General features: G+C 47.1%; 1 long non-coding RNA gene across 1 annotated transcript; it reads right to left on the bottom strand.

Moving 5' to 3' along the window:
- Positions 1–1160: 1160 nt before the first annotated feature.
- On the bottom strand, positions 1161–6380 carry LOC149995633 (uncharacterized). The gene is made up of 3 exons (XR_016507678.1): positions 6068–6380; positions 1440–1508; positions 1161–1262 (listed from the first exon to the last, which is right to left on the bottom strand). It is a non-coding gene; the product is annotated as an uncharacterized LOC149995633 (long non-coding RNA).
- Positions 6381–12575: the final 6195 nt, after the last annotated feature.

Here is a 12575-nt window from a genome sequence, read left to right as displayed (position 1 = left end):
AAACGATGCTACTGAGGAAGAAATCGTGATATCAGTTATCACTTCCCACAAGGATAGTTTATATCACCTGTTATTTATATTCAATGAGCAGAATAGACACCCAACAACCGCTAATGCTAATCAATGGCAGCCCACGCTGCACCGTGGTGGAAGAATAAACTGTCCCAACCTATAACTATGAAGACTTCGGAAAGGCCTTAAGATACCCACCCCAAGCTTCCTCTACAAGGAATTGCCTGTGAAGACAACACAAAGCCCCGCCTGGTGTGGCTCAGTGGTCTGAGCATTGGCCTTTGAACCAAAAGGTCTCCTGTTTGATTCCCAGTCAGGGTACACACCTGGGTTACAAGCCAGGTCCCAGTAGGGGGCGAGCGGGAGGCTACTCATTGTTTGTCTCCCACAAACATGTTTCTCTCTGTCTCCTCCCTCAGTTCACCTCTTTCTAAAAAAAATGAGTAACATCTTTACACAGTAGCTCTTGCTTCGGCAGATTAAAAAAAAAGAAAAGAAAAAAAAAATGATACAAAATGCACGGCAAAGATTTTTTTCCCAACCATGACTGGGTGATTCAATTGGTTGGAGCAATGTCCCATACACCAAAAGGCTGTGGGTTGGATCCCGGTTAGGGGCATGAGTGCGAGGCAAGAAATCGATGTTTCTCTCACATTTGTATTTCTCTTTCTCTTCTTTTTCTAAAACTCATTAAACATCCACTAGTGATGATAAAAAAAACAATTTACCCCTGGATATTTACATTTATATGTTCATATTTATATAGATATGTATATTTTATTGATTTGGGAGACAGAGAAAGGCTGTGTTCCGCTCACTGAGGAATTCATTGATTGCTTCCCATATGTGCCTTGACCATGAATGGAACCCACAACCTTGGCGTATCAAGATGGTCCTCTAAACAACTGAGCTACACTTCTATATTATTTATTGTAAAATATTTAATCCATAGAAGGAAACTTGGAGAAAAATACCACAAATTGCAACCTAATAATACACCGTAATACATCAAGGCCATAGTCAGGGACATTCACTTGGCCGTCCGGACAAGCGGCCTCCTTCCATCCCCCATCATTCCCCTGCACATTTAATGCTGTCTGCCTACTTCTGAAGGCCTTCATACAGCACATCCTGCCCAGGGCCTCTGTCACACTTCATTGAACATGTTTAAGCCACCACTTCCCAAGTGCACAGCGGTGTTTCCTGAAAGCCCCAGGGTATGGTACCTCACTGCTGACCTATCCTGTCCCCTGTGGTAGAAAAATGCCAGTGTCCAAACAGTACTCTACCTATGTGAATGGGATAAAACTCCATGAGACTAGACCTGAGGCCTGGCCCTGAGGGAGTTTGGGGCAGTGGGCAGAAGGTCATCACTGCTCAGAAGCCTGATTCTAAGGAAGGAGGTGCGAGAGGGTGACATGACTCACCAGGGTCTTCTTGGTCAGCGGCTGGGTGTCCATCCTTCCAGTGCCCATGGTGACTGGGGGACAGGCAGGCTGGGCGCAGGGGGAGAAAGAGAAAAGCACCATGAGAGACCATGTCAAATACAGACCCAAATGCAGGCAGGGACACGCTCACACGTTAACAGTGACCACGTGCGGGGGTCCGATAGTATCCAAGGCACTCAACAAACATCCCTGATTTAATATCCTCCTGACACCTTACAAGGTGGCAGCTATTTCCACTCACCCCATGTCGCAGATAAAGTAATTGAGGACAAAACATAAGCCATGCGCCCAAGAACACAAGGCTGTGATTAGAACTGAGCTGAGTACATCCGGGTCCATGTGGTTCGTGCACAAGTGACAGCCACACACTGACACTCCTGCGACATGAAACACATGTATGCACGCATAGCCAGTCCCACAGCCTGAAGGGAGGAACAGGGCCCTCTGTCCCCAGTTAGACACTGACTGCTGGCTACGGGCACTAGAAGACACCCCAGCAGCGCTCCCACCCACTGGGTCTCCTCCAGATCTCCTGGGGCTACTGTTCAGGCTCAATGATCAGATACACATAGGGAGACTGGAGTCGTGTGACTTCATTGGTTAAAGCATCGTCCTGAAACAAAAGGTCTGGTTCAATCCCTGGTCTTGGCCCAAATCTAGAATGTGGGTTTCACCACTGTGAGAAACGCTAAAAATAAAAACACCAGGATAGAGGACTTAAGCAGTAGACGAGGCAGTTGTTTATTCACAGATCTGCAGGTCTGGTCGAAGCCAAATCAAATGTGTACAGCGACAATCAGAAAGGCTGCTTTTTATCCTAACTCCCGTAATCCGCGCCCTCTTCACTCTTCCCCTTCCTTCTCTGTTTCTCCATGCTGGATACTCCAGTGTTACAATCAAACGTGATGAGCTAAATTATCTAAGGGTGATAATTAACTAAGAGTGATCTGGTTATAGGTCTGTCTCCAGCTCTCCCTTGAAGATTCCCTAATTAGTTTGCTGACTTTCCCATTTCCCTGTGTTTGGTGATGAATACCTTCCAGCCTTTGATCTCTGAGACATTTGTGATGACCTGAGGAATGTCATTTCCTGACTTGTCACTGTGGTAACACTGTTGACTCAGACTCGGAGACCCCCTGATTCAAGATTATATTTGTTCTTTGTTGCTAATTATTTTCTACTGGCTTGAGAATCACCAGTTTCTCTGACCCTTACAGCACCGATCCCAGGTTTGGGAGTCAGTGGGAAGCAACCGATCTATGTTTCTCTCTCTCGTCCTGTATCCGAAATCAGTAAACATCTAAACATCTAAACAATGTGTATTATAGCACTGTTGCTAGAAACAAACACCAACCAACCAACCAAAGAATCAACCAACACTGGATATATGGGTTAAGTTCTCAGTGTCAAATCTGAAATTCCAGGATGCCATTCAGAAACACGAGTTATGCCATGTCCCCAGGTGCAGTGACTTCATGTGTTTTTAAATAGATTTTTAAAAAGACTTATTTATTTTTAGAGAGGTAATACAACAGAACCCGTGGGCTGCTCCAATTGAAACAGAACCCACTAGCTGTTTAGTTAGGGGCCCGATTGCCCACCGCCAGAATTATAACTCTCAATACCAGAGTTTAGTGAAAAGAAAAATAATTGTTTATTTAACAGATATATATATTTAGATTATTTGTGAATTTCTGCCGCTAGGTCTTATGTTCTTTAAAACACCCACAAACACATAGTTCTGCCTCCCCCTACCAAACCAGGCTAGTTTTAGAAAAAAAGTTATAGATAATGTTTCCCTATTTCATTGACATGGTTCAGCTTTACCAATAGTTGCCAAACATTCAATTCTGATTGGGGAGGTCTTTCTGTGTTGTGGTGCCCTTCAGCTCTTAATGCACTACCGTGTGGATTCTGGCCTCCTTGTAAACTGCCTTCTTCCTGCAAACGGCATGGATCTCCTCTCGATCTCAAAACCATATGGCAAGAGCCCATCTCAAAGCAGCCTGGAGACCCCCGCTAAAAATGTCTGCAGCTGCTTTTAAATCCCTGACTGCGATCTCTGACCCTGTGGGTGTAGCCACCAGTTCTGACCATTCACAGAACCCTATGCAGGCTCTGTAGGCTCTTTCCGTACCATCCCATGGCTCAAGACCCCTCCCATATTCCTGGGCCTTGGAAATTTCAAAGCGGATTTTTGTGCAACACAGTTTCCAGCCACTAGCCCTAGAGATGCAAAGTCATCCTGAAAGCTGCTTCCTCTTTAGTATCTCCCAGCCGCAAAACTCTGGGGTTTGTTTTTGGACTCCCCTGTTTCAGTACAGGAAGGGAAGAAAGGGAAAAAGAGAGAGACAGAAACATTGATGAGCAAGACGCACACCAACAGGTGGCCTCTTGCACCATCTTAACCATGGACCCTGCCCACAGCCCAGGCACCAGCCAGGAATCAAACCAGTGACCTCGTGATTCACAGGTTGGCAGCCATTCACAAATTCACATGAAAGAAGACTTGCACAGAATTTAATTTTTACGGATGTACTCTTTCTGCAGTTGTAGTCCCTGACTCCTATCCCTGCACCATGAGGTCAAAAACATGGCTGCTCATGGCAGGATAAAAAAGCCACAAAGAGCCAACTTACCCAGGAAGCACAGTGGGCAAAGGCTCCTGACACCTGCAGGCGCCCTTTAAAATAACATCATCTCTTTTAATATTATAAGAGAAAGGATTAATCGAATCCAGCCAGGACTACACTTGGTCTTTTAGCAGTCAATCACAACTCTAATTTTTACTTTATCAATAAAAAAGAGGCCATGAAGGAAGGCACAGTGGCCCTGGAACAGATATGTGCTTCGGGCCGATGACCTCTGAACCCAGTGTGGCCTCAGAGCTGTGCCTGGAGAGCCTGGGGTGGCAGCACTCTTGCTCCTCCTCCTGTGCCCAAGCTCTCTGACACTTCCTTCCTTCTGTTGTTTCTAAAGAGAAACAAGAATTTGCCACCTGTGAGGTGGTTGCTGTGGGTGTGGAGTTCGGGGATTCACTTAGTCTGTTCCTCAGTTTCCCCGTCTGCATATTGAGGCTTGTGAGGGTCCCTACCTCAGTTACTGGGAGGCCTATAACATGGCCAGAGCCATGCCCTGAGCACCCCACATACGCCCTCAACAACCCACCCAGGTCAGCATGGGGCGGGGTCTCTGACCTCTTTCTCAGCCCCGCCCCTTGTGACCACCCACGCCCCGCCCCCCCAGGGCCAGGTGAGGCTCTGAGGGCAGGAAGCAGGTGGGCTCGGGCCGGCAGGCGGGCAGCTCCGCCAGGCCCCCTGTGCAGGAGGGCAGCCTTCCCCACGCTCTCGGGGGGGCCCCCCACACGCACCGCACACACGGCAGCCACCCCCGCAGACAGAGGCGCAGGGGCACACGCGGGGGGAGCCTCGGACAGGACAGACGCACCCGCACGCGCAGACACACTCACCCCCAGACGCGCAGACAGACCCCGAGGAGGAGACCAGACACTGCGGACGGCTGGATGGGGCCTCAGGCTCAGTCCCCGCGGACGGACACGACGGCGGACGCGCTCACAGACGCGGGCACAGAGGGACCCGGGGAGACCAGACAGGAGCGGACACACAACGAGCAAAGGGAGACCCAGGAGGCCCCCGGGACACGCGCGGGGACAAACACGGAGACACAGCGACGGCCCGGGGTCTCCGCCCCGCGCGCACACACGCAGCACCGTCACCGCGCCGCCGCGCCCCGACCCGCACCCCCTCCCGCATCCACACGCCCCCTCCCAGGGCCCCACCAGGTCTCCTCAGGCCCTCGGCAGACGCAGCCCTGCTCCCCACGAGGCTCCCTCAAGAAACTGCCCGGCGTCCTCTCGGACACGCCCCCAACCTTTGACAGATGCGCCTGCGCGAAACGGGCGACTACACTTCCCAGAAGACTCCGCGCGCCGCCATCAGCCCCATCCCAGCCTGTCCTCAGCGTCCAGCTAACCTGACGTGAGTCTGCGAGGCGGGCGCGGCCCTCACGTCCAGAAGCCGCGGTTGTTGGGAGCTCAGCGGCATCAGGGGAAGGTCGCGCAGTGGAGCGGAGCGGGAGGAGGACGACAGAGCAGCGGGGAGGGCGGAGGGGGTGGCGCCCACGGAAGGCGAGAGGGAGACGGCGGTGCAGGGAGAAGCGAAGGCGCCTGCGGAGCACAGCGAGGGGGAGGGGAATCCCAGAGGAGGCGGGGCCTCGGTGGAGGCGGGAAGAGACGCGACAGCCCCTCAGCAGACGTCCGGCGTCCAGCACCGACTCTGATCGCCATGCTGACAGGCAAAAAACTTGATAAGCGTGAGAGACGCAGGAAAACAAGTATCAGCCCGTCCCGTTAGGTGCCGGCTCTTGATCAGTGCATGTTATTGTTACAGAAGCAAAAAGAGGGTTATGCTCCAGCCGCCCCCATTAGGTAAGGAAATCGGCTCTTGTCTGACATTCCACCCCCTCAGGAAGCCCGAGGAAAACATCCAGCCGTCCGCAGCCGGACCGCAGCAGGAGGCAGTTTCCGGAGCTGCTGCTCCCCTTCAAAGCACCGTAATGTGGAGCCGCAGGTTGCGCTTAGCACTCACCGGGGCAGCTCAGCTCGCACCGGCCGCTGTCCCGTTTCAGGCTCCCTTCGGGACCCACAGGCTCCTACGAGCGCACGGCCGATTCCGGAGCTACAAGGTCCCGCCAAATCTGCAGGAAGACGTTTGCCAGGTGGGCCAGAAAATGGCACTTCCTTCATCTGGGTTTATATTAGTTGCAGGTGTGGGACGGCCTGATCGTCCAATTACCTTCCAAATTTCCGCCTGCTGAATAGGAGGACGGCTAACCCAGGACCAATCGGTTCTTTTCTCAGGCTAGACTAACAGACTCGTCTTCCTTCGAGCACCTCCCCGTCCCCCGTTCTGACGTCTTTGGTGCAAGTCCCTCCCTTCCTCTAATCCCAGCCCCAATCAGGATCAGAAAGAGGTAGGAGGGCTTTTCCCTTCTCCGTTCCTCTTGCTTGCTCTGTGCGCACTCAGTGAAGTTCCACCTCCTCCTTCACTCCTGTCTGCATCAGTGTCTGCTTCCAGGAAAGGATGGTACACATTCCAGGCACAAAGTTGGTTACCAAGGCAACACCTCCCCCCAGGATTCTGGAGATAGTTTCCTTGGGAAAATTGGGGAAATACTATATAGTTACATTTGAGCTATAGCGTAGGTTCTAGCTTTTACATTGAGAGGTGTAGTCAAAGAAGGATATTATGTATTTATAAGAATAGACCATGCATAGATTTTATGGTAACATGAATGATAAACACTTTAAATCACGATATGTGAGTGGAATTTTTTTTTTGAATGATGAAAAGACTTGCAGCTTAAGATTTCTTAAAAATGCTTACTTTCTAAGATGATCAATTGTGTACATTGTACACCGTATGTGCTATTTTGGTATCACTTTAGTGGTTAAGGATACACACCAATCATGTCATCAGATTTGGCCATGAATTGTGCAGGTTTTGAGTGAGCCCCTGGTATAAAAATCCAGCCACTCTAGAACTGATGCCTGAAAAGATGGATATGTTTGTCCTTCCCAAAGATCTGGTCACTAGGAAAGTCACAGCTGCCCCCATTACTCAAGATGCAGACATCATAAACACCCACTATGTGCTGAATATTGCAAGATACACTTGTGGTGTGTCCTTTTTCCCTAATTTCCGCACCTGCCTAAGGGGCAGGACGCTCTCAGTGGCTGATTTGAGATTTTGATGAGCTAGACCCACAGAACTCTGGCTCTTCCTACTTTTCTAAAGTGGTGTTGGACCAGTCGGTTTTGATATTCCAAACTCTTTGAAGAAACTTGAGATTATAATAAAAATCTTTCTTTCCCTGGCTGGTGTGGCTCAGTGGATTGAGTGGCATCGTACGGGCTACAGGGTCACTGCTTTGATTACCGGTCAGAGCTCAGGCCTAGTTTGCGGGCCAGGTCCCAGTGAGGGGCGTGTGAGAGCCAACCACACATTAATGTTTCTCTCCTTTCTTTGTCCCTCCTACCCCCTCTAAAAATAAATAAAACCTTTCTTCCTCCTTTCCCCTCTACAAATATAGAAAAACCTTAAAAAATATTTTTTCTTTAATAGTGTCTCCCTTGCTTTCTGGAATTTGGTCTCCATGATGGTAGCGACATGTATGTTTTTTGTTTTCTAACATATTTAAGAAAAAAATTTGTTATTATAGTTTTCCTATGTTTCCCCATTGCCCTTCCCCACAGTCAACCCCAGACTGTTGTTCATGTCCATGGGAAATGGACACTGTACTTTTTTGTTGTTTTTAAATAATATTTATTGATTATGCTTTTACAGTTGTCTGAATTTTTTCTCTTTGTTCCCCTACACCCAGTAACCCTTTTCTCTCCAAAAGACCCTACCCCTTTGTTCATATCCAAGGATCGTGCTTGTATGTTCCTTCACTTTACCCTCTCCTATATTATTGTTAACATCCCCTCATCTATTTTGTACCTACCAATTATGCTTCTTAATCTCTGCACCATGTCCCCATTTATCCCCATTCTCCCTCCCAGCTGATAACCGTCCAAATGATTCTGTTCTGGTTGTTTGCTTCATTTGTTTTTGTTTTTGAGCTTCTGTTTTTGATAGTTGCCAGTTATTTTAATGTTCATAGTTTTGATCTTCCTTTTCTTCAGTTAATCCCTTTAACATTTCATATAATAAGGGCTTGGTGATGATGAGCTGCTTTCGCTTTACATTTTCTAGGAAGCACTTTATCTGCCCTTCCGTTCTAAATGATAGCTTTGCAGGATACAGTAGTCTTGGTGGTAGGTCCTTGCTTTTCATCCCCTTAAATACTTCTTGCCAGTCCCATATTGCATGCAAAGTTTCTTTGGAGATATCACCTGATATTCTTATTGGAACCCCATTGTAGATAATTCTTTTCTCTTGGTGCTTTTAAGATTCTCTGCTTATTTTTAACCTTCAGCATTTTAATTATGATGTGCTTTGGGGTGGTCCTCTTTGGGTCTATCTTGTTTGGGACTCTCTGTGCTTCCTGGACTTGTATATCTATTTCTTTTGCCAAATTAAGGTGTTTTCCTTCATTCTTTTATCATGTAAGTTTCAATTTCTTGTTCTTCTTGTTCTCTTTCCAGAACCCCTATTATTCAGATATTGGCATGTTTAAAGTTGTCCCAGAGGTTGTTAAGCCCCTGCTTTTATTCTTCAATTCTTGTTTCTTCATTCCCTACTGGTTGACTGTTCCTTTTTCTTGATGTTCCAAATACTTGTTGTTGCAGGAACACAGATCTCTGGGTAGGGGCATTCCAATGTCCTTCCGCCCAGGTGTCCTGTGACTCAGGAGGTGATGAGCTAATCTCGTCTCCGCCTGCACCTTTAGGCTGTTCAGGCCACTGGGTCATGGAATCCTGAGGACAAAGAGATCTGTTGAGTACTCCCATCTTCCTCCTTCAAGATAAAGTCTTAAATTGGGGTTGACCTTGATGATTAGTGGATCTGCTTTGTTTCCCTGATAGATGTTATCAAAACCAGAAGTTACCCTGGCTGTATTTTACATGCTAATGATACTTTGTAAGAATTCTTTCACTTGTAAAAATTCTTTTATTGTTGGCTGTAAAGCTCACACCCCGTTTTATTTTTAGTAACTTTTGAAATCCTAATAAAAGGAGGATGAGGCTTCCTGCTCTCTGCTGATGGTCTGAGCTAGCCACAGTCTTCCAAGCGTACTGGACATTCGTCCTGCTTGCTGGAATTATTTCAGCGTCCCTGATCATATTCAACACTTCACTTGTCATGAACACCGGCTTCATTCCGTTCACCATTGATTTCATGTGCATTTTCTTTCATTTAACTTAGCTTAGCATTCATTTCTTCCCTTATGCATTTGCCGTACTCAACCATGTGTGTCAAGTCTGTAAGCATCGTTATGCCAAGTGTTTTGAACTCTGCGTCTGTTAGGTTGGCTATCTCCTTGTTCCTTAGTTCCCCCACTGGAATCTTGATCTGCTCCTCTTTTGGGCCATACATCTTTGTCTCCACTACTTGACTGACTCCTGTGTTTGCCTCTGTGTCTTAGGGAGAGCTGTTACACCTGTAATGTCATAAAGGGCAAAGCCTTACATATTTGTCATTGCGGGGCGACCCGCTTCATCACGTTGTGGCACTGTATGTGGGGTGAGTGGTCTGAGAAGTAACAAAACAATTTTCTCAGCACTCGCCCCTTTTCAAGGCATTTCTCCCTCTTCCCCTATTAGACTGGCAAGCCTCTAGCTATTGCCCTGGTTGTGGTTCTCAAAGCAGGTGCATTTTAGGACTGTGGGAGCCTCTAAACAAAGACTCTGCTGAGAGACTGTTAGTTTCTTCCACTGCTCCAAACACCACTGGTTTTCACAGTCAAAAACAATAAGGCTTTGTTTTCCCTCATGATGGAACCGTGAGCGGAGCCATCTGGTCTGGGCCTCGAGTTGTTGCTCAGGTGGTCTTCACGACTTTTATAATGTGTGAGTATGCTTTCTGCTGGCTGATCACATCCACGGCCTTCCTGCTGCCACTGCAACTGTCAACACCATCACCACCACCACCACCACCACCACCATCACATGGCATCCTCTCTGCCCCTTAACTGCCCTTCCTACCAGTCTGGATGAGAGTTACTTTTTTATATCTTTGTTTCCTGGACTTCCATTCAGTTCAATCCTCTGGCAGTTCTGGTTGTTTTTACTTTTGAGATAGTTATATTTACTCTTACTGTTGTGGCGGGTGGAGAGGTGGGTTTACTTATACCTCCATCCAGGCCGGAAGTCCCTATAATTCACCCTTGAATTTACATCTCTTAAAAGTATTCTTGGTACATAAAAGATATTATTTTTTTGTTTAAAACATTTTATTTATTTTATTCCGAAGGTAAGACAGAAAGAGGAGAGAAACAATGACTTGTGAGAGAAATGTCAATTGGTTGCCTTTTACACACCTGCAATAGTGTATCTGGCCCACAAGCCAAGTATGTGTCGTGAGTAGGAATCAAACCCGCAACCTTTGAGTTTGCAGGCCGACGCTCAAAACACTGAACAGACCACCCAGGATATCCAAATATTCTAAAATTATTTTCCTGAAGGGTTAAATGAGTAAAATGTAATGCTTGTAAATGTAAAGTTTTTCAATTACTTAACGGGGAAAACTCAAATATAAATCAAATTTGTGATATGAATCAAGTCCATCTATTCTGTAGGTGACTCCAAGTGAAGACTCCTAACAAATATGACATCAAAAGGAGATCTATTTCACTTTAAAAATATTTATTTGAGAGGGAGACATTCATTATTTTACAACACTCTTGAGGATTCATTGGTTTACTTGTATGTGCCCTGATCAGAGATCACCCAGAAACCTTGGCATATGCAGGAAGTATTTCCCAACTGAGGCACCAGCTGTACACTATGCTTTATCTGTCCCATTGGAGCACATTAGTAAAGTAACAGCTATACAGACACGGGAGCCAGTGTAGTATTAATGGCCACCAGCTCGCTCCCATTTCATGGTCCAAAGAGGGGGCAAGACAGCAGGGCCGAAGGCAGAGGATTCAGGGGCCTCCATCAGCAGACATTTACCAGATTTCACAGAGGCATCTCAAAGAATTAACAACCGCTGTGCCTGGTATGGTTCCCTGGAATGAGTACTGGCCTGCGAACAAAAGACATGCCCACTTGATTCCCAGTCAGGGCACATGCCTGCGGCGTGAACCAGGTCCCAGGATAGGGGAGTACTAGAGGCAACCACATATTCATGTTTCTCTCCCTCTGTTTCTCTTTCCCTTCCTCTCTTCAAAAATAAATATTTAAAAGAACTTGTACAAAGCGGTAACTACCCACTTATTAATAAATGTTTCATGAATTATTTTATTGTTAATAGAGCAATATTCTGATGTTGTTTGCTGTTTATTATTGGTACTAGATCGCTATCATCATAAACAATGCAATATTAAGTAAAACATGACTAAGTCTTTGGGTGATGCACAGATGGGTAATGCGTCCACCTGACCAAAGACACTTTATTTTCACAGGAATTCCAGGCCTTACAGGGTGCATGGGGACACGGGACAGTTTGTGAAGTGAGAGATTATTTTCCTCCTGTAACTGAAACAGCCCTGTTGGGAGGTGGTCGTTCCCTGATCTCTGCTGCTGAAAGTCTAGGCCCAGCCTTCTGGCCTGACCATTCCCAACTCCAGAATGCAGGGCGGGGAGGGGCAAGCAGTTTCAAATGTTGGGCAGGCTTGTTAGGTTCGTGTGGGTGATTCGTACTCCCTCCAGCCAAGAGTTGACACTTGTTCTGACAGGACAACATGTATATGTATTTTTTGTACCTGAAGAGTGTTTAAAAGGACATTGGTCTCCTTTAATAACAACTTATATTCAAAAAAACAAAAAACAAAAAAACAGATCACTATGAGAAACTCTGACATTAGATGCAATTACTGTTACTGTTTCATGCTTGAAAAAAAGAATATTTTCCATCATGAACGATTCAACAAATTCTACTGTTCCAGGGAACCTAGGGGCTGGGTATGGGAAAACAAGGACAGCCACAGATAGTGACAACATGATATCTGGACTAGATGCAGTTGGTGTCACAAAGTAACAATGTCCGCATGGAGCCCCCCTCCCCACTTCCTTTCATTTCCTCTCCTCCACTTTATTATCAAAGAGATGGGGACCCGCAGACACTCAATGCGTGTCCAACCTCATGAGACAATTTACCGGCTGCATTCATGGTCCCTCTGCACACGCTCACAGGTACCAGATCTGTCGGGGGTCTTGCTTTCCACAGAGCCCTGCGGATTCAGCAGAAGCTAATGCCGAACACTGCATTGCATGTCCCCGGCACCCATGTTCCTAAGACCCATGTGGGCAGGACTTCTGTAGCATCCTACCGTTGAGCTCTCAAATCAAGTCTGGCACTGGTGCATGGCTGAGGACTCACTTGTCAGGTGTGGATTTGGAAAACCATGCTACTCTGCCAAGTGTGCCTCCTCCCCTGGTGTCACATACAGTTGAAGATGCTGCTGGTTTCTAGGACTTGACACAAT

The sequence above is a fragment of the Furipterus horrens genome, unplaced genomic scaffold (genome assembly GCF_987537825.1).
Source record: "Furipterus horrens unplaced genomic scaffold, mFurHor1.1.pri manual_scaffold_13, whole genome shotgun sequence".
In the NCBI taxonomy this organism is placed as follows: domain Eukaryota; kingdom Metazoa; phylum Chordata; class Mammalia; order Chiroptera; family Furipteridae; genus Furipterus; species Furipterus horrens.
Note: the sequence above shows the minus strand (reverse complement) of the source record. Positions and strands in the feature narration are given on the sequence as shown.